The 18,157-nt window shown below is 43.0% G+C and overlaps 1 protein-coding gene across 2 annotated transcripts in view; it reads right to left on the bottom strand.

Annotated features, from left to right (window-relative positions):
- The window catches only part of TJAP1 (tight junction associated protein 1), a 470,521-nt gene extending 456,678 nt beyond the window's left edge, over positions 1-13,843 (bottom strand). The window contains exon 1 of one of the 2 annotated variants that reach the window (XM_086926000.1): positions 13,706-13,843. The gene's annotated coding sequence lies outside the window, so the exon portion shown is untranslated. The remainder of the gene's footprint in view (positions 1-13,705) is intronic. The other variant, XM_086926002.1, reaches the window with a different exon arrangement.
- Positions 13,844-18,157: the final 4,314 nt, after the last annotated feature.

The following is an 18,157-nucleotide window of genomic DNA, read 5'->3' as shown; positions in this document are numbered from 1 at the left end:
CCCATTTCCTACAATCACATCTCCCAGGTTAGGTAGACAAACTAACAAACCACCACCTCTAACTCCTGTCATTTCAATATCAGTCATCAACATCAAGCCACTGCTTTTCTTCTTCATCCCCCTGGTCACATATGGCAACTTACTAATATAAAGCTACACTTAGCAAATTCCATCTTTGCCCATTGTCCAGTTTTACCCAATTTCTAGATGCATATTTAACCTGGTATGGCCCCCTAAACTTGGACAACTCTCAGCAGTCCATCACTTTCAGCCAATCTCCGCCTTTTCTTTTGTAATCACCAATTTTCTCTAAAAGTTTGTCACTGTTCCCAGTTACAAAATACTTCAGGAAATGGGGTACCAATTTAGAACTTACTGAACACTCCCACATACAAGTAAATTGAGTCATGCAAGTATGCACACTGATTGTGGCCACTCCACACAGCCATTTCTATGGCTCATTTGATCATTCTAACAGTTCTCTCAACTTGGCCACTAGCCTGGGGTTATAAGAGGATGTCCTGGTGTATTTGACCCCTAAGCACTCCAAAGAATTCTCATTTCACGAGACAAGCTGTGTGCCACTGTCAGTCACAATGTAAGAAGGGATTCCTTCCCTGCTAAATATTTCCTTAAGCAAAGTGATAGTACTGCCAGTAGTAATGGTTTGTAAGAAAACCCACCTCAAACCACTTTGGAGTATACATCTACCACTACAGGAGTAGAAAACTGACGTTCCAGTAAACTCATAAAAGGCCAAATAAAATACAAGCAAATCTTTACCCAGGGTGCACCCAGGTCTTGCACATGCTGAGTAACATTTCCACTGCAAGTCTCTTCACCCTCTTTGCCAACTTTACACTCAATGATCCTTTTTAGGTCTCGCCTAGCCGCCTTGGCAAGACTATTGTTGTCGGTTTGGCGAGACTATTGCTGTCGGTTTGGTGAGCGAAGGGGACAGGCCATATGCGCGCCCTGACAGACCATGTGCACGCGTATGGCGTCTCCTTTCTGGCGTCTCCTTTCTAGCAAGGTTAGCTTTCGCACGCTCCCACCGCACGCTTGCTTTAGCTTTCAGTTTCACTGCTGCCACTTAAACATAAGCACACGCTTTACCTTTGCTTGTGCCTCATTGATCTAACCAAGCCTTGGTAAAGCGAATAGGTTCTGCCAGGAGTGTTTAATTATCTTGGAAGGCTATGAAAGCTATTTAGTTGACAATGCATTAAATCAATTAAATCAGATAGTAATGGCACAGCAGTAATGAGAAGCACAACCTTCACAAAAAATCTCTACACAACACTTAACTAAGGTGCATAATGGCCCGGCAGATGGATGCAAGAAGAGGTGGTGTCACACACACCGCAGTAGCACTTCAAGATTAGCTGGTGTGGCAACAGAGCCACGCACCTCTAGAACAGTGTTTTTACAGAGTTCTAGCTTATACCATGTATACATGGATGGAGAGAAAAAGAAGTCCAGCTACTAATCATGTTTGCATTCATAAAATTAGAAAAAAGGTTTTCAAAAACACAAATTGGGCAAACAGTTTCTTGTTGCAGCGAAACGTGTTCACTTTTTGAGAGATCAAAATGGCTGGTATATTGAAGTGCAGGATAGAAAGAAGATGTCCCTGCTCGCCACACAAAGTTTACAACACAATTCCATTACTTGTAAATGTACCTTCTCGTCCTGACATTAACATATATGTAAAGTACACTACAGATGCAACATTCAGTTCATGTCAAGCATTTGCAGCTCTACCAATTTCTCTTGGATACACTTTGGCCTCAGTGTGAAGACCATTTAGAAGGCCCTTGTTACTGGGACTAGACAGAAACTTGGAGCCACAGCACAATGACAGCCATAAATCTTGCAGGGCCTCCCTCTGCTGACCAGCAGTAACTGCCTTAACTTCAAACGCAAAGACGGCTCTTAAACATGCACTCAGTGAAAGTAAAACATGAGTCTCACATTCTTCAAGTGGGAAAAATACACTTTACTAGAATAAAAAACAAGCATTTGCAATGCAATAGGTCTCACATTTACGAAACCATCGTAAATGGGAGACCTATTGCATTGCAAATGCTTGTTTTAACTTGTGTCTACATCCCAATATTTTTTCTTCACCTTTTTTTTTTAAGTCATAGTCTACACTAAAATGACTCTTGGGCTAAAAAGATTGTCTCGTCTCATATAGCCTTGAGTAGGTACACATCGATCACCCTCCATTAAAACATATGCATCATAATGAAAAGCTCACCCTAACAATAAAAAAATGGCATTGCACACACCTAAACACAATTATCTCCAACTTGGAACCTTATTAATTATCCAGCGAGATAACATACGTTTCTGAACTGCCTTGCCTTTCCTACACCCATCATAGCCCACAAAGAAATGTTCATCATATCAGATTCCTCTGGTATAGTCTAAAAAGTGAGAGCCAACTGGTTCAGCCACTCCTCCTTTGTACAATGCAATGGGGCGAAAAAGAGGGAAGGGAGATCTAGTCCCCATTGAAACATGACGAAAGGCGTTGGATATAATTATGCCAGTCCTTTTTAGAAATCGAAGAGGGAAGGCTGGCCAGGAAGACAAAGGAGAGTAGACAAGGACTCCAGGTATTCTTTAACTGTGCCTACCGCACAGCCCTGCAAGGCCACCAGAAGTGCAAAATGGAGGATCTCAGATAGGCAGGACTATAAAGGTGACAAACCTATTCCATCTTCCAGAATAGATCGCTGTTGCAGATCTATTCAGATTTTATACAGAAGTGTGCAGATAGAATTACATTCACAAACTCCGGGGCCAGATGAAAAAAGATCACATGCCTCAGTTCAATATCCATGCATGGAGTTGGAGGTTCTACAGATTACAGATCCATCCTGGCGATTGGGGGGCAGGGGCACAGGGAGAGGCAAAGAAGGTCTACATACTACAACCTCCTCGGCCAAACCGGAGTGATAAGAATGACTAATCCCAGTGTTGCTGCATCTTCCTCAGTACACAAGGAATCTAGGGTATGGAGGAAAAACAGATAGTGAAGTAGAAAACCCTACCGCAACCAAAACACATCCTTCAAGGCTCACTTTAACAGAAATGGAGGGCACAGAACTGAGGGTATTGAGCATTTTCCAGTGTGGCATAAAGATCCATTTAAGGTGTTCCACACAGGGAAAAGATGCCCTGTACCACCTCCGAATAAGATACAACTTGTGGTCCGCAAAATAACACCAGTTCCGACCGTCAACCCGGACATTCAGGAGCCTAGCCAAGTGATTGGCAGTTAGCCAAATCCTTTGCTGATGCTCCCAAGCCCATAGCCTCAGCAGCTCATGACAAAAGAGTTGAGAGCCCATTCCACTCTGCTTGTAGGAGGTACTACATCACTGTTGTATTGTCCGTTAAGATCTATATGGACCGAATGCAAAAGGAAGAGAGAAAGGCCTTGATCGCCAGCCAGATTACTCTCAGTTCTAACAGGTCGATGTGAAGCATGTGCTTCTCTGGAGACCAAAGGCCCCTGAAACCCAGTTCCTCCAGATGAGCACGCCACCCAGGAGTGTAGGCATCTGTCACTGCAGAGGTCACAGTCGGTGGAAGATAGGACATCCCTTGAAGCAAGCTCTCATACAACAACCAACAGACAAGCACCACTGTAGTGTTTCGGGACACCACTATGAAATCCACCATATCTTCCTTATATTGAAACCCCTGTCTGCGAAGACACTATGGCAGAGCCCAATGTGCCAGCATACAGAGGCCGCAGAGTGGCGAATCCAGGAGACATCGACCCTTGACAAATGTGTGACTAAAGGGTGGTGTTCTCACAATGGTCCCGGGTTCGGAGACCAGATTATGAAACTCAGATGCTATTGGAGAATGTGTAACGACGTTGATTTAACTTTCCTTCAATAATTGGTTAGATTGTGACAAAGAACAGTTTCTAGAGGGATCTATACCCTAAAGAAGGCAAGTAACCCAGTAAGGCAAATAAGAGTGGCTGAAACATGTATGTAAATGCAGATAGGGTAAAGGAATGGTAAGTCCTCCTGTACACTCCTCTTGATTTTTAATCCTGTCAAGGTGGACCAATAATAAAGGGGTTCACATGGTACCTCCTTATGCAGTTTTATCTCACGTTCCTTCTTCACCAGTGATCCCTCATCAGGGAAACTTTTCCTTCTCTTCCCTTTTTCTACCTCACACAAAAAAAATTCAGTGCTCCGCCCAGTGTCTTAGTCTGCAGCTGGGAGTTGTTAGCGGCCCTATGATGAAGCATGCCACTATATAGTGGGTGAGCGAAGTATTAAAAAAATATATTGATTTTCCCTTCTATCCCACTTCTTTAACCATTTTTAACGATTTATTTAGGACAGAGGCGCTGACAAAGTGTATTACAGCAGGGTCTTCGTTGTTGTATGGTTTCGTCCTCTTCTTGTGAATTTCCAAGCATGCAGACATGACCAGGAAATTATAGGAACCCAGTAGATCTAGCAGGCGTGAAACCTTTAGGGCTGGTATTCAGCCCCTTTCAATAAACGTTAGAATCATATTGTGAACTAAGGGGAGGGGTGTCCTAGGCGAAGTACAACAATGAGCCCGTAGGGTTGCTGATACCACAAGTTGTATTTCAGGCAAAGATGTGGAAAACCAATAAGCCAATGCCCCAATTCCTCTTCGGACTGTAGGATTCTTCTTCTTCAGTACAGTGGTCTGTCAAACAGTCACTGGCTTCCTCTCGGTAGAAGGAAAACATATGCCAGGTAATTAACAATCATGTTTGTTTATCGGGACTTACCAATCACCCAAGTGCAGTTATAGTGCCCAAAATCACAGAACCAACTTGTGCACCAAAGTACTGTAGACTGTGCAGCCCACAATTTTAGTGTGTTTCAGTGTGGCATAAGAGAAGCAAAACAAATAAAAGGGAAAGAAAGGCCAGGGTTTAAATGGCTGTGCCTGTCTTGTCTATTCCCGACCCACAAGAGGGTTTTTTCTCCCGTGTTTTACTTTCCTCCCCAGACCTTCAAGCGGCTACACACCTGTGAACCAGCGTGGCTGGTACTTGTAGCCAACAAGCAGCATCCGCTCCTTTCAGAGGCTGGGCTCTCCCCCTCAATGGGTCTCTTCTGCTATGCTGCGTCAGCTGGTCCGCCCTCAGCAGGGTTCCTCCAGAAACGGGGTCTCTTTTCCTTAGCGGCAGTCATCTCGTCCTACCTCTGCAACGTTCACGGATCCTCTTCACAGTAAAAGACGAAAGCCATCTCTCCTGACGTTGCTGGTTTTACGTCAAAGACTTGCTCAGCCCGTCTACAAAGGAGAAGCCGGGTTTAAAGGGGTCCAGTAAAAAGTGTGGCGTGTCTTGCAAAAGAGAGAGTGAGTTCAGTGAGACACATGGTGGAATCCCAGTTAAGGTCTCATCCCAGTGACACATATCGCGAATATCTCAGACTCTGTGAAGAGGAGGAAAGGCTCAAAGCGAGATAATGTGCAGAACTGCCCATATGAACAGGAAGCACTGTTAGGGCTCCAGGTGGGATGTGGGAACATTGATAGAAAAGCACAAATCAAACACCAGTAATGATGTTCAATGTGAGTGATGCAGCACCATCTGCTGTGACTCTGCTTTGAGTAGAGAGTTGTTGAGGTATGGAAAATGGAGATTCCCGACCTCCCGAGGTGAGCCGCTGCCACCACCATCTTTTGAAATCCTGAGGTGCCAATGCAAACCATATGAAAGTACCGCTAACTGATAGTGAGTGGACCTCATCACAAAAATCAGGCAGTTCAGGATCTGCATTAGGAAAGAGGTGTCCTACAGGTCAAATAAAACCATTCAGTGTCTCGCTTGAAGCAGCAAAAGAACCCAAGCCAAGGATAGCATCTTGAACTTCTTCCTCCTAGTGTCCCGCTTGAAGTAGCAAAAGAACTTAAGCCAAGGATAGCATCATAAACTTCTCTTTGTGGAGGAAAAAGTTCAAGACCCCAAGGTAGAGGATCAGATAAAGACTGCCATCTTTCTTCCTTGTTCTTATGAACAAGGAAGTATCTGGTGTAACGCCTTTGCCCAAGTTCAGGCTCTGGCACGAATTATACATTCCTTGTATTTAGCAAGACTGACAACTTATTCCAGGATATGGAGATGGCCCTTCACACAGTTGGCTGACAGAGTGGATTCAGGGTGTGGGGGGGCTTTTGAAAGTGTGTGACCAAAAAGAACAATTGATGGACAGAATGTTGAACAATGTAAAACATTCAACCCAATACAGCGATCTGGGTCTAAATCCATTTTTTTTTGTTGCTTCCCACGGCATTCTAGTTTAAACCCAGACATAGGCGAATCAGTCTTGACCCTGTTCCCCATGGGAACAGTCCTGCCCGAACTGCCAAACCAGGCAGGTGCTTGGACTGGAAACAAGCACCCTGTGACCGGTTTAAGGGTTTCACACCTTGTCATGCAAATTTGTCTTGAACCTGCTCCCTATGGGAACAATCCCAGACCTGTTGACGGAGGATGAATGTTTGCATTGTTCAGCATTACGTCCATCACCTGTTATTTTTGCTTTTTTTTGCCCCAAGTGAGAAGGGTATGCCCAGACATTGGTCCAGTGCTCACTCACTGCGCCATTGGATTCAAGCTAGCCTGGCTGATATGGGGTGGTACCCCAAAACCTGTCCCATGATACTTGTTTCTGGTCCAGGGAGGACCTGGCTTAGCAGTTCAGGCTGGACTGCGCCCATGAGGAGCAGGGTCAAAAAAGATTTGCATATGGCTGGGTCCAAAATGGGGTGGGGTGGTGGGCAAATAAAGGATGGATTAAACTCAGATCTTTTGACTGGGGGGTGAATGTTTGCATTGTTCAGCATTCTGCCCATCATCTGTTCTTTTTGCTATTGAAACAGTAGGGCATACTCATTTTCTACAATGTTTAGGACTCACTGATCCAAAGTAAAGGCATCCCATGCTTGTAGTAAGGAGGACACCCACCTCCCACTGGCACCTGATGTTCTGGCAAAGGTGAACCAGAGTTGCTTCCCTGGTGGCGCAGTGAAGGAGGAAGAGGAGGAGACTTTTTGGTGGGTATCACGTCCTTTGCTTCTGCCCTTGTACTGCTTGAGAAAGGAATTATAGCACTGTAGCCGCTGGGGTTGTCCAGACTGTAGGTGGAGGAATATAAAGCCACAATAAAAACTGTAAAACGTCCGTAACTGTCTGTAGTCTAAGTGGTGGCTGGAGATCCATAGAACATGCCGTAGCTCAGTATACAAGGGCAGAATCAGCTTTATCTACAAAACTTTTTGTGCCATCAAAAGGCAAGTCCATCAGCATTTATCGCACATCTGAAGAAAAATCAGACAAACACAACCATGCATGGCGACAGAGAGAAACAGAAGTTTCAATGGTTCACACAATCAAGTCAGTAGTGCCCAAGCCCGTTTTAAATGCATTCTTTGAAACATCCTAGATGTCCTTGTTCACTTCAGTAAAATGGCTTTTGAGATGGTCCTGCAGTTGTGGGATAACTAGCAGGGACCTGTCCCAAAGGGCATGCATGTACTTTTTCAAAAGGCTTGGGGCATTGAGAAATGTTAAGGCTATAATACCAGCACAAAAGATGTTCTTACCCCATGCTTCCAATAATATGGATACCCTGTCCGTGGGAGTAATTCTACAAGCCCCTAACATGTGCTTTGGGCAACAGGAAGCCCATGCCAAACTTTCAGGACAAGGGTAGGCAGCCAGATCTGCTGGGGCGGGCAAGGTATCTCCCAGCCTGCCATATTAGGATCCAGAAAAGCTTCATTAAATAGAAGGTAGAGGTCTGTTGCTTGTGTTGCTTTCTGACATACCTCAGTAAGAAGGCTGGCGTTTATTGTGACAGCAAGCATGGGTAAATCCAACACCTCAGCTACTTTTCTGATCACAACATGCAATTATGAAATTTCAGGAAGAGCTGAACCAGAAAGAAACTCAAATTCTCGAGTTTTAGCAATGTATCTACACTACAGGCAACCCCAAGGTCCAAGGGGTCCACAGACTCAGGTGACAACCACTACCCGTCATCACTGTCATGAGTATCATGGACCTTCACTGGATCAGAGTCAGAGAACAATAGGTCATGTATGGTTTACCAGCATTGTGTTGGAGCTCTCTGGCATTGCCCGTAGGCTTCATCTGCCAAAGGCGGAACTTTATGCATGAACTGAACAAAAGCCAGTGTATCTTCTGGTGGAGCCAGGTCTTGTGGCATTGGTGCTGACAGGATGGTGCCTGGAGTCAGCAGGCTTTAGTCTGGCACTGTGGGCAGGGCCGACAGCTTCGGTGGCAGCACTGGTGGTTGTGGTGGTAGCACAATACAAGGCAGAGGTGGCAAAAATCCCACTGACTGCTGTTTAAGAATGCCCAGCAGAAACCAGTACAGCAGCGAAACAAGGACCCATGGGCATGAAGAAAGGAATCTCATATTGTCCCATAGGGCCCGAAGGCGTTCCATAGAGGACCACCGCTTGACTGAATAGGTTGAGCCTTGCTATGAAATGCAGCAGGATCAGAGCCCAGAGTGGTAAACATCGGCTGATGTAATACTGGAGGAAGACATCAGAGGAGTCAGCTGTCCCGGGTCCGCAGGACTAACAGGCTCCAACTACGGGTCTGAAAATTAATCCTCACAATATGGAGGATGATTAGGAGACTTATCTGGAGAAACACAACTTTGTTGCTTATGCTTCTTATTCCTCGATGAAAAGGGGTGGAAACTTCTTTCAAATCCTATAATTAAGTTGACTTCAAAGTTCATTCTGGGCCCTAGCCATGAACAGCTTGGCCTCTTTCTCCTTAATTGCCGTGGGTTGCACACTGAGGCAGAAGTAACTGGAACAAGAATAATGATCTGGCACTCAAGCACCACATACAATTGGAGTGAGGGCCAATAATGGGAATCTGTACATCAGAATCCAGACACTGCAGAAAGCCCAAACGTTTGGGGGTGGGAAACATTAGCACTAAACCAGGAAGATTTGTGAGAAAACTCTTGATAGTCAGCGAGCTCTGGATCAGAGTCGAAGGCGTGGAAAAAGGGAACTGATGCTAGGAAACTGAGATCGGCAATTATTGTCTCCAGTAATGCCACAATGGTGTTACTGTTACCTGTGTGGCGCAGACGGCCACTACTGATATAGGAGGGCTACTAAAAGTTTACAGATCCAGTTTAATGCCTGGGTAGAGGTAGCTGACGCCAACGAATCTCTCTAGATTACTGAATAATTCCTTTCTAAATTTGTCAATGATAGGGAAGCACAGTTACAGTTATTACTCTACTAGCATGTACCTGTGACAATACTGCCCCAACAGTGGGCACACTGGTGTCTACAGTGATGTTGGTTTTCTTGTTGACATCGAATGGGGTCACTATCCGGGCTCTGCAACATCAATGGCATCAAATGTTTTCTGCCAAGGCTCATGCCAAAAGAGAACGATACCCCTTTTCTCAACAAAATCTGCATGTCTATTGTCTTACTTACAAAATCTTGCACAAACTTAGAGTAATAGTCTATCAGGCCCATGAAGGACCAGGGCTGGTCTTTATCAATGGGAGTAACTGCATTCAAAATGTCACTGACCAAAACTGCTTATGGCTTGCTTCCATCAGCAGAAGCGAAGGATCCCAAAAACGTCAATTCTTGTTGCAGAAATGTATATTTCTCTTTACACAAGGTCATAATGGCCTCCGAAAGTCTCTCCAACACAACTTCAATGCCTATTGTGTGCCAAAAACCAGAATATCATCTTGAAAGAAGACCACTTCACTTCAATATTTCAGTACCTCAGGCATGGGCTGAAAGACACAAGCCAAATGATATGTAGGTTTTGAAATGCAGATTTGGGGGTGATAAATGCAGTAAGTGCCTTGTAATCCTGATCAAGCTGGATCCAATAGTAATCACTCCTCAAATGTAACTTCAAGAAGTACGTAGTGCCCTAAAATTATAGCACCATCGAGTTCATGTTTAGAAGAGAAAAGGAAAAATGAAGGGGGGGGGAAGAGTCCATGACAATACTCTGGTGGAGATACAGCAAGTCCACACAGAAACTCAACAGCTTTCCGTTATAACTATAGGGGAAAACCAACCTGAGGCTTCCAACTGTTGGAGAACACAATCTGAAACCATATGTTTGATCACTCAGCTTACTTCCTTTGTTACTAAAAACAGTATTCTCTCAGCTTGCACCCAAAAGGGACAGCACCTTCCTTCATAACTATTTTATGTACATACCATTTCACAGTACTCACTTTTCCCTGGAAATAATTTTTTGCACTAGTCAAAATATCCTTACCAGCAACACGACTTAGGACCATGCTCTTGGATTGATGATCATACCTCATCATATTGGTGCACACAGACCAGAACAGGTGGTCCCCAAGTAGTTACATAGACTTTAATCTTTATTAGCCAATCTTGAAACCTAATATTAGCCTACATGTAACCAATGACATCAATTTTTCTTTCTTGATATCCTTTCAGATTTATGGTTCAGATATCGTCTGGAAATTCCACACTCTTCCAGAAAGCTTGTCTACATCCTTCTTGACAGCTGCTACTCTACTTCTGCTATCACGACGCACACATACAAAATGTAATTTACTGCTGCATCTTCTGCACTCTTTTCTGATGAAAAAACAGTTCTCAGGGCAAAGATTCTGTTATTAACAAAGATATAGTTCCCACACTACTTTTTGAGCATGCAAATGAACTATTTACTTCTGGCTTGATGTTAAAATGGAAATGTTAGAATGGACTACGTTTGAGGAAGATGTCAGTCAATGACACTGCTATAAACCCCCTTGATTATATTCAGATATATTTCATGTCCACTCTCTTGTGTGTTACATAGCTATTGCACTAAGTCGCTGAACATTTATTTAGGATAATTCCAATGCTCATATACATGGACACTGGCCTGAATCCGAAAACAGATCTCATGGGTTTCTCAAGGCCTTATAAAGAAAAATTAAAATTAGCAAGTATCAGAAGGTGCCTCAATTGGTCATTTTTCAATATAATTTTTTTTGTGGCGTTTTAAATAGCGCAAACTAGACCCGAAGATATCAGAGCGCTTTCCATGAGCACCGGTTATGTTACAGACGGACACATTCATTTTTTTTAGACACGGGGAGATTAAGTGATTTACACAGAATCACAGAAAGTTGAGCGTCCCTGCCGAGACTTGAACCAGGTTCTCCAGCTCCGCAGTCGCCTTCCCTAGCCGTTAGGCCACATTCTCCAAGTCTACTCACTGTCATTCCCAGAAAACCCTTATTTCCTAAAGTCAAAATGTATTCCATAACAACACAGGGGGAGAAAACGTTTCTCCCTCATTAAAATATCATGTTAAAGAGACAGCTCAGCAAAAGCTAACCATCTTGCTTTTGCCCAGCATCTCTTGACAAACTATTATGGTAGATGGGACACCCCGAGATAAAACTCTTCTCTGTTCCTCCACTGTAATAAGCCACACAAACCTGCATATCCCCACCCTGTATAAATGCTGAAGGTGTGCGAATTACAAAGTCCCAGATATAGGACTTGCATTTGTCCATTATCCATGTAGACAAGTGACCGACGGAGTATTTGTGGGCTGCTGGATTCAGAACACAGGACGTGTGTACTAATCAATTTGTGACAGGACTGCTCCTAAACCGTATCTGCCGGCATCAACTGCTAATACATACAACCGCTCTAGCATTTACAAATGCAGCACAGATACAGCATCCAGAAGTTTGTGTTGAACAACTGTTCACTTCACCCTGCCAGCCACCACCAAGATAAAAGATCATCTCCTCTGGTAATGTCTTGCAAGGTTCAATTTGGAGGTAAAATGGGTTACAAGGCGAGAGAAACTTACAGTGTGTCTATGAATCCTGGTGCATCCAACTCCTGCAGTTAAAACAACATGTCCTACATATCTCACTTCATCTACCATTTGTCTATCCTCAACTTCAATCCACTTGGCACAAGAATATTGAGAACACAGAATTCTCAGAGATAGGCCATGGTACACCAAAACTTAGCACACACGTAAACATAGGAAATTGGAAGCACTGAAACAGCAAGACCCATGATATAAATATCGCCCAACAAAAGCGATACTGACAGTAGAGAAGAGCTTTTGCTAAGATTAACTTTATACATTTTTACAAACTGCTAGTCCAAATGTATATTGAGTGAAAAGGTAGTCTGGGTATGTTTGAGTTTACGGTGCATCAATTACTCTTGTTCTGCAACTACAATGGGGACTCTGTAAACCAATTATTTTTCCAATGGCTTTAGGCTTGGAGTGGTGGTGTAGCTCATTACAGCTGCCAGTTAGTTTAATGTAGGTCGTATGTACAACATTTGTATTTATCTAAGGAGGTCTACCCATGTCTTTAGTGGTCGTGCTGCTGTTAGTTCAGGACATTTTTTGGGAAACTGGAACGTTCATAGCATGATCGAGGTGGTAAGAGTAACCAGTCCATTAGCAATAGCCAGGCGGATTCTACGTCAACAAGAACTTTTAAAGGGTGCTGGAGGTGAGAGGATTATCCGCCTGCGGATGTTTACTCTTGGGAATCCAAAGAGACTCACTGTAAAACATGCACTTTGAGGGTGTGTCCTGATGCTTCACTACACAGACGTTAACTTTAAGTGAGCGCTTAAGATAGGAGGTTATCCATTTGTTTAATTCCCTTGCCACCGCACACCTAAGCACTTCGGATGGACAGTCAGAATACGGGTAATATGACACACGACGGGCTACCAATCATGTTGATTCAAGTGACGCCAGTCTATGGGTATTTTGCCCCCTCCCCGGCCTGGTCCATGTGCTTCAGAAAAACATGAACTCTTATGAGGCTATTTTAATGTCCTCACTAAAGCCAGGGGCAAACAATGTTACCACAATAAGAGAGAAGCGGAATTACTCAAGGATTTTTAATTTTCCAACCATAAACACAGAATAACCTGAGGAACTCGCTTCTCTGATAGTTTTGCGTGTGTGTGTGCATGGGTACAGAGATACCACCAGTTTTTTGTTGGCGTCCATTTGGCATGGATGTTTTCTAGGCATGAATAACAAACATACTGCTCTAAATCGACATTAATCGCTAGAAATATCCACGTAGCTTTGTTTTCCTCAACGTAAATGTAGGTCTACAGAGGCATAATGCAAATCAAGCAAACATTGCAATAGTAGATACCAGACTGCTGCATGGAGGCTATATTGTTGACCTTGAAAGATGGATATGTGGTTTTAATCCCAGCTTTGCCACTTCGTTAAATATTGCAACTGTAAATCTGTATGTGCCAAAATATGTAGAGCTTAACGGGAACAGAGGCTTCATTCACAAAACCAAACATGGGAGAGTGTGAGAATTGGGTGACTTTGAGGAAAAAAATAACTTTTTGTGCTGGAGGTAGGGCCCTTTAGGGTTGAAAATATTTACTTTTAGGGTTTATTTTAGGGCGCGCCTAAGTGAAGTGCAGAGTAAACATGACATTTTAAATATTCAGGGCCCGCCCACCCATCCCTGTACACTGCACCTCAAGCTGGGATGTGGGTAAATAAACTTTAAGTGGCTGGCGGCTTGTCCCATGCCTGCAGTGCTGATGCAGTTAAACGCAATGGGAGGGGATGCTGATAAGGTATCTGTGTACTCACCAGGCCTCGCTACCGGGCCCCGCGGCGCCCGGGCAGTGCTGGCTGTGCTGCCCCCGGGGCAGGCGCCTCCATTCTTCCCCTGCGGCCGCTGATCCGTAACTTAAAGCTCCCCATATGTCAATGCCCGGCGTCAACACTGCGCATGTGCCACATTGCGCGCATGCGTATTAGCACGCCACTTCATTTCAGTCCTACTAAGCGCAAGGCACACTACGTAACATGCGGGCTTTTCGCGCATGCGCGCTGACTGCAATAGAACCAAAATATTGATCTCGCGCTTGCTGCAAATGTGTAACAATTCTGTGAAGGCGCATGCGTATTGATGTATCAGTGACGGAGACTCAGGCTACAGTGCCGAACGGCCTATAAAAACTTAAAAAAGAACTAGACTGCTAACTTTGTTAAGTTAATAGTACTAAATGTGGAGTGTAAACACATCTTAAAGTTCCTTGCCGAACGTTTTCACTTTGTTAAGGTCACAGAGCCCAGGATGATGCCTTATTTTTTTATTTATCACTCAACTCAAAGTTAATTTGAAACAAACAGCAATATTTCATACATGCCAACATTTTAGAAGAGGAAAGTGGGAGATTAAAGAAAAAGAATCGGGAGACAGTATTTCCGCCAGTGTCTACTATTGAAACACAGGCAATTTCAGGCAGGAAACAGCCAAAATAAAGCCATAGTTGGCTTGAAAAATCGGGAAACTCTGCCTCAATCAAGTCTATTGCAGTCCTACCAAGTACCATGCATCTGGTGTTACACTAACGCATATTAATGTCCTATTACTTACCGGTAATCTTCATTACTCCGGGTCCCGTAGTCCTCGACATCTTCATAACAAAGTGAGATAATCCATCTCACAGACAGAAACAAGCATTTGTAATGCATAAGGTCTTGCATTAGGAAAGTTTGAGCTATTGGTATTGTAAATGACACATTTTTTATTTATGTGTTGGTTTTGCAAATAGCAAAAATAAAAGCTTTGTCATTTACAATGCCAATAGTTATAACTTGTGACACCTATAGCATTTGTAATGCAATATGTGTTGTATTCACGTGACTTAGATGTATTGATATTACAAATAAAAATGGCTTGTAATTTTTTTAATAATTAATACTTAAATAAAAGTTATTGTAATTTATAATGGCAATAGCTTAAACTTTTGTAAATAACTTTTGTGAAGAATATGTTCAGTGTATTTTATTGTGTCGAAAATCCAAGAACAGGAGTGAAATACTAACCTCTTTTTGTGACATATGTAATAAAGCTTGAAACATTGAGAGAACATATTTGACCCAGTTGTTGTTGAATGGTTGCACAGATTGATGCTGTGGTGGCGCTGAGTAATGCTGTGGTGGCGACTAGTGATGCTGTGGCATTCAATGATCCTGTGGTAGCGCATAGTGATGTTGTTGTGCCCCTTAGTGATGCTGTGGTGGTGCTGAGTGATGCGGTGGTGATGCGACAGATAGAGTGAGTGGGATAGATAGATAGAGTGAGGGCGATAGAGAGATAGAGTGAGCGAGATAGATAGATAGATAGATAGATAGATAGATAGATAGATAGATAGATAGATAGATAGATAGATAGATAGATAGATAGATAGATAGAGTGAGGGCGATAGAGAGATTGAGTGAGCGAGATAGATAGATAGATAGATAGATAGATAGATAGATAGATAGATAGATAGATAGAGTGAGCGAGATAGATAGATAGATAGATAGATAGAGTGAGAGCGATAGATAGCGTGAGGGCGATAGATAGATAGCGTGAGGGCGATAGATAGAAAGAGAGATAGAGTGAGGGTGATCGATAGAGTGAGGGCGATCGATAGAGTGAGGGCGATAGATAGATAGATAGAGTAAGGCCGATAGATAGATAGAGTGAGGCCGATTGATAGATAGATAGATAGATAGATAGATAGATAGATAGATAGATAGATAGAGTGAGGCCGATAGATAGATAGATAGATAGATAGATAGATAGATAGATAGATAGATAGTTAGATAGATAGAGCGAGGGAGATAGATAGAGTGAGGGCGATAGATAGATAGTGAGGGCAATAGATAGATAGAGTGAGGGCAATAGCAAGATAGAGTGAGGCCGATAGATAGATAGATAGATAGATAGATAGATAGATAGATAGATAGATAGATAGATAGATAGATAGATAGATAGAGTGAGTGAGGGTGATTAGATAGATAGAGTGAGGCCGATAGATAGAGTGAGGGCGATAGATAGACAGATAGAGCGAGGGCGATAGATAGAGTGAGGGCGATAGATAGATCGATAGATAGTTAGATAGATAGAGCGAGGGAGATAGATAGAGTGAGGGCGATAGATAGATAGTGAGGGCAATAGATAGATAGAGTGAGGGCAATAGCAAGATAGAGTGAGGCCGATAGATAGATAGAGAGAGTGAGGGCGATAGATAGAGTGAGGGCGATAGATAGATCGATAGATGGATAGATAGTTAGATAGATAGAGCGAGGGAGATAGATAGAGTGAGGGCGATAGATAGATAGTGAGGGCAATAGATAGATAGAGTGAGGGCAATAGCAAGATAGAGTGAGGCCGATAGATGGATAGATAGATAGATAGATAGATAGATAGATAGATAGATAGATAGATAGATAGATAGATAGATAGATAGATAGATAGATAGATAGATAGATAGATAGATAGATAGATAGATAGATAGATAGAGTGAGGGCGATTAGATAGATATAGTGAGGCCGATAGATAGAGTGAGGGCGATAGATAGACAGATAGAGCAAGGGCGATAGATAGACCGATAGAGTGAGGGTGATAGATAGACAGATAGAGTGAGGGTGATATATCGATAGACAGATAGAGTGAGGGTGATAGATCGATAGACAGATAGAGTGAGGGCGATAGATAGATAGCGTGAGGGCGATAGATAGATAGAGTGAGGGCAATAGCAAGATAGAGTGAGGCCGATAGATAGATAGATAGATAGATAGATAGATAGATAGATAGATAGATAGATAGATAGATAGATAGATAGAGTGAGGGCGATTAGATAGATAGAGTGAGGCCGATAGATAGAGTGAGGGCGATAGATAGACAGATAGAGAGAGGGCGATAGATAGACAGATAGAGCGAGGATGATAGATAGACAGATAGAGTGAGGGTGATAGATCGATAGACAGATAGAGTGAGGGTGATAGATCGATAGACAGATAGAGTGAGGGTGATAGATCGATAGACAGATAGAGTGAGGGCGATAGATAGATAGCGTGAGGGCGATAGATAGATAGATAGCGTGAGGGCGATAGATAGAAAGAGAGATAGAGTGAGGGCGATCGATAGAGTGAGGGCGATAGATAGAGTGAGGGCGATAGATAGATAGAGTGAGGCCGATAGATAGATAGATAGATAGATTGATAGATAGATAGATAGATAGATAGAGTGAGGCCGATAGATAGATGGATAGAGTGAGGCCGATAGATGGATAGATAGATAGATAGATAGATAGATAGATAGATAGATAGATAGATAGATAGATAGATAGATAGATAGATAGATAGAGGCCAATAGGTAGATAGATAGATAGATAGATAGATAGATAGATAGATAGATAGATAGATAGATAGATAGATAGATAGATAGAGTGAGGCCGATAGATAGATAGATAGATAGATAGATAGATAGATAGATAGATAGACAGATAGAGTGAGGGCGATAGATAGAGTGAGGGCGATAGATAGAGTGAGGGCGATAGATAGATCGATAGATGGATAGCTAGTTAGATAGATAGAGCGAGGGAGATAGATAGAGTGAGGGCGATAGATAGATAGTGAGGGCAATAGATAGATAGAGTGAGGGTGATAGATAGATAGATAGATAGATAGAGTGAGGGTGATAGATCGATAGACAGATAGAGTGAGGGTGATAGATCGATAGACAGATAGAGTGAGGGTGATAGATCGATAGACAGATAGACTGAGGGCGATAGATAGATAGCGTGAGGGCGATAGATAGATAGCGTGAGGGCGATAGTTAGAGTGAGTGAGAGCGATAGATAGATGGATAGATGGATAGATAGTTAGATAGATAGAGCGAGGGAGATAGATAGAGTGAGGGCGATAGATAGATAGTGAGGGCAATAGATAGATAGAGTGAGGGCAATAGCAAGATAGAGTGAGACCAATAGATAGATAGATAGATAGATAGATAGATAGATAGATAGATAGATAGATAGATAGATAGAGTGAGGGCGATTAGATAGATAGAGTGAGGCCGATAGATAGAGTGAGGGCGATAGATAGACAGATAGAGCGAGGGCGATAGATAGACAGATAGAGCGAGGGCGATAGATAGACAGATAGAGTGAGGGTGATAGATCGATAGACAGATAGAGTGAGGGTGATAGATCGATAGACAGATAGAGTGAGGGCGATAGATAGATAGATAGATAGATAGAT

This window comes from Lissotriton vulgaris, chromosome 6, assembly GCF_964263255.1.
Source record: "Lissotriton vulgaris chromosome 6, aLisVul1.2, whole genome shotgun sequence".
NCBI classification, from domain to species: Eukaryota; Metazoa; Chordata; class Amphibia; order Caudata; family Salamandridae; genus Lissotriton; species Lissotriton vulgaris.
This window is presented reverse-complemented; position numbering and strand designations above follow the sequence as displayed.